The following is a 5426-nucleotide window of genomic DNA, read 5'->3' as shown; positions in this document are numbered from 1 at the left end:
AAATGTTGATAAAGGAAATATGACATAATTATAATGATGCCAAGTGGGGCACGTGTTAAACCACGAGAAAGTATGGATCGAACCAGTAATGGTCGAAATTGTTCAGGGCAATTATGACTTAAGATAAAAGATGTTCTAAGTATGATTGAGAGTCAGTCGTGACAGTGATTAACCTCTAAAGACTGAGGCAATAACTTATGGAAAAAAATGGTGATATTTTTTTTTACTCATCAGATTTTAAGGAAAACATCTTCACATAAGCTGTGATTGAAATGAGGTAGAAAATTTATTTGGAGGTGGTTAAAATGACATTGACTGTAAGGAAATTTTACTATCAGGAAAGGCCAAAGAGGTGGCCGACACTTTAAAGGTAAGAGGATAATTATAGGCGCTTGTGCCAAAGGAATACAGTGATGATGGTTAAAGCTAAGAAGGTTGTATTATGGTTTGGAAGATTGACATTCCTTCTGATGACTGTGCAATACCCAACCGTAATAGTAGTTGGTAAAGGTTTAATTCGTGTAATCGCCATGAGCGGGCTATCTATCTCAGAAGATACTATCTTGAGAATAATCCAGGACCATGTTTCAAAAAGGACTAAACGAACCTTTGAGTTAAGTATACTATTGAAGGCATATGATTAAGAATGATATTAACCTGCTATCGTTGCTTTGATAGAAACTCTTCTGCAATTTTATCTGCTTCATGTCATGAATGTACATCAGGATCTGGAGTGTTCTTCATGAATCATGAATGGTGATTATGTTAACTCCTTAGAAGAATTTGATACGACAGGTATGGACTCCGTATGGTTAGATATTAAGATTTCATGGAATGTGAATGACGACAGTAGGTCAGTAGTGGACCATAGTAATGCAGCAATGATTCTGCGAGTAATGAGCTGATTACAACCATGAGAGTTGTATTGGAATGGATGTTGAGATTAAGTACCACTAATCGGGTCGTGGTGATGTATAAGTTATCATTGAATAGACTAATTAAGTAGATTATTTACCTATTGAATATTTATTCCTCCTTATCAATAGAGGGTCGTATGACTATACGAGGAAGGTTGCGATGCAAGCATAGAATTCTAGTAATGATGATGTCTAGAATGAGATCCCAGATTTGATTTTCAATGTCGAGGGAGTTTCAAATGTGATTGTGTATAAGCTCGAGGAAGAGCATGGGTCCATAGAATGATGGACGGAATAGCAAAAATATTTAAGCATGTGAAATGCGATGCGATAATACTTGATGTTGATATATATACGTATATGATTTGTTCTCCTATGACAGACCTCTATAGTTCAGAGGTAGATTCCAAGCCAGATATTTTGTGGCAGTATATTTTATATATATACAATTCTCTTCAGTTCGTTCTTTTCTCTCCTTTTCATTTCATATAAGCTGAGAAGAACAACCCTTCCAGAAGGGGAGGTATTGCCGAATGACTATCTATCTGTGTGATAGAAGCCTAGTAGGATACCATCTATTATTTAATTGCTTGTCAAGTACTAAAGGCTGGCCACCTTCTGTACTAACTATGCGATATAACAAGTGTTCATGATCATAGTGATCTCTCAATAAATTCTTTTACTTCTATATGAAGGATTAAGCTTTCGAAGATAGAAGCAGCTGAAAAAGGAGTAGTAAAGTTGTGGTGGTATTCGGAATGGAAACACATTCGTGATACTAAGGTTGACGAGGTTATTAAAAGGTTATAGAACGCTAATGAGCAAAAGTATAACCAGTATAATATTAGGAACGGAAGGTAGTAGCGATTATAAACTGGAAAAGAATGAGTATTGAGAAGCAAAAGCTCTAATGCTAAAAGCTATAATGAGAGTCTGTGCAATAGACTTGAAAGAAATTGGAATGATCACTTAACACGGATTGAGTTTTCTTACGACAATAGATCATATGTCATTATCGAGTTGTCGCCTTATGAGATCCTTGAGGGAAGACAATGTCGATCTCCCTTATGTTAGGATGAAGTTGTAGAGCGCAAGATGCTCAGACCCGTAGTAGTCCAAAGGACCAGGGATATAATAGATCTAATCAGAGGACGACAGGTAGTAACCCAAGATGGACATAAGAGGTATGCTGATTTGACTCAAAAGGACAAAGAGTATGAAATAGGGGACCTAGTAATGTTATAGGTATCCCTTGGAAATGATTGATGAGGTTCGGAAAGAAAGGAAAGCTAAGTCTACAATTTGTTGGACCCTTGGATATATTAAGAAGTATTGGGAAGTTAGCATATGAGCTAGCCTTACCCCAGAACATGTAGCAAGTCATAACGTGTTTCACGTATCAATGTTAAGGAAGTGTAATTCGGATTCCAGATAAATAGGGGCATATGAGCGCATAGACATGCAACCAGACGTAACCAATATGGAGCGACCAAGAAGGGTTATAGAGTGAAAAGGAACAAGTGCTTAGGAGAAAGGCTATCAAACTAGTCAGAGTTTGATGGTAGAACCACAATATGGGAAAATTTACTCGAAAGTTAGAAAGTGCAATGCTAAGAGAGTATCCCTATTCATTTTCTATCTGATTCCGGGACGGAATCCTTTTAAGGAGGGGAGACTGTAATAACCCCAATTTTTGGAAATTTTTGAAACCCTTATGAATAGTGATTATGTAGATTATGCTGAATGAGAAAACTTTTCATGCCACACTATGTAGGGGTTCTTTTATGGATATTCTGAGATTTTATTGGTACTCTATATGATATATAAGTGTATGTAAAGATCGTCAGAATCCAAATCCGAATACTTTGATTTTTCCCGGAAATCCACTAGATACGGAAAGAATTGAGTATAAGGTAACAGGATAAGAAGGATTTAAATTAAAGGATTTTATTAGAGGATCATAAAAAGGAATATAATGTATTGAGAAAGGTTAAGGGAACCTAAGTAATAAGATCCCGGGTATGATCCCTCAAACGATAAACAAGAACGAAAGTTAAGCGAACCGTATAACAGATAAACGGTCATTAGCCAAGTAATTAGGGGATAATCAAAGAGGTTAGTGGATGATGATGTCATCAAACCACAAGATAAAGACATGTGGCATGAAAGTGACATAGGGATGATGAGTTAAGCAAGGTTAAAGAGATATTTTTCAAGAATGAATCCTAGCCAAGCATTTTAAACCATAGTCAAACCAAGGTTAATTGTTAACCAAACTATCAAAACACCACACAAATTCACCAAGGCAAGAAAAAGCATTTCATCTTTCATTCTATACTTCAAACTCTCGGCTTCTTTTATCAAAAATGAAGATCCAAGCTCCACCACTTACTATTTGGCAAGGTATTTATCTAAGCTTCCCCATGGATAGTTACATACTTCCTATAAGTTTAAGCTTCTAATTCCAATCCAATCTTTTTTTATAAATCAAGGAAGAAGATGGTGAATAGTACTTCTTGAAATTAATTTTTGTGTTCTTGATTTCTTCGAAAGATCAAGCTTGTAGGAGGTTAGATTAAGGCTTCCATGGGCATTCCAAGGATCTTTCATGGATTAAAAGCTTCAAGGAAGGTATAACTCTTCATGATCTTAGTCTTAAGTTTTGTTATTTAGATTTCCTAATGTTTAGATGATGGGTTAGTGTAATGGGTGTGTAATCATGTTTAAAGCTTGTTATGAGTAGTTTAGTTGATGAGAGGCATGATTATTGTGTGTTTAGAGATTGGTTGGTTTTGTGATATTTTTGGAGTTGGAAGTCTTGATTATTAGTTAATGAACTTAAGTAAACTCTTAGTTCATAATTGAGAAATAAGTATGAATTGGTAATATTGATTTGTTGGGGCTGTTGTAGTATGGTATGGATGGAGTTTTGATTGGGTTGTGATTGTGGATTGATTGTGGGTTGAATTGGAGTGTTTTAAATTGGGAAATCGCGTAAACATAGCCGTCGTAATGTCCGATTTACTTTAGACTGCTTTTGTTCATAACATTAGGACCCGAGAAATCCCAGCTAGGTTTTGACCATTGCCAAGTTTAGATAGTTCATGTTACGAGCTTCGTTTTGATATGTGGTTCGTTTGATTCCGATGTACGGTTTAGGAGAAACGGTCGTTTTAAGTAATGATATTTCGCGAACGAACCCTTACCCCTCGCCTTACTTTGAAACATATGTTAAAGACCAAAAAGAGCTAATTGGAGTATGAAACATTTATGTAGAGTGTGTTAGGCATTTGGTAAGACACTCGCGAAAGAATCGTCTTAAAACTCATAATGGTTAAATTATTAAAAATGGTGGAGCCGAGGGTACTCGAGCGACTTAAGTAAATCGTTAAGCGCGAAAGCGAACGTTAGGACTCTAAATGGTTAAAGTCTAGTTTCTTAAGCGACCGGGGTTTAATTCCGACTTATGTTGTTGTTCATAGGTTATCGGACCCACTCTAAGCTTAAGCCTATCCGGGAGCACTCAGGCAAGTTTTCTACCCGTATAACTGTTGTTGTGATGTATATGTGTATATGCATGATCTTGCGATAAATGCATATTTGTTATTAGCAAATTCTTGCGATATATTGTAGCATGTGATATGGTATATATGCATGCCTGTTTCATATTCTTGATTTATATATCTGTTGGTTCAAATGCTTATAGTTGCATAATACCTATGCTAGAGATAAGCGGTATTTGAGTTTACCCTTAGTATAGGGGACCCAAAGGTGAACATATTTATAAACCGGGAGTCGATGTTCCCGAGTATAATATATATATTTATATATATATATATGGTTATAGTTTTCAAAACTATTAATCGAATAAGGTTTATTCGATAACTTTAACTTTATTTTATTTAATGAATATTATTTATAATATTCATTCGAGGGCTTATGACTCAGTTATATTATTTAATGAATATTATTTGAATATTCATTTGAGGATGTATGACTCTGTTTATTTTATTTAATGAATATTAATTATAATATTCATTCGAGATATTATGACTCCGCTTATTATTTAATAATATTCTTTATTTTATTAATGAATAATGTTTCAATAATCAAACTTATTTTCGATTATTCAAATAAAGATAGTACTTTCATATAAGTATATCTTTGGTTATTTAATATCCATTTCAAGTATAAGTTTTAAAACTTCTACTTCGATTATTTTTATAAGGATTATCTTTATGAGAATATTATTTAAATAATAATATTCAGATATTTTCTAATATATCGGGACTGATTTATTTTAATAAATCAGCATTACTCCAAACATTCTTAAAAATGTTTTCGAGTCTTCAAAATGATTTTTAAAGTTAGAGTGGACCCCAAAACTCATTTTTTTTTATATTTAAGATCTTCCTTTCAAAGGGGATTTAAATACTCGCTCAAAACCTGGGGGATCCAGCTCTGTGGTGCATTTTACATTCGCAACGTGGTTGCTGTTTTGAGAAAACA

Source organism: Apium graveolens, chromosome 7, assembly GCF_009905375.1.
Source record: "Apium graveolens cultivar Ventura chromosome 7, ASM990537v1, whole genome shotgun sequence".
NCBI lineage: Eukaryota > Viridiplantae > Streptophyta > Magnoliopsida > Apiales > Apiaceae > Apium > Apium graveolens.
Note: the sequence above shows the minus strand (reverse complement) of the source record.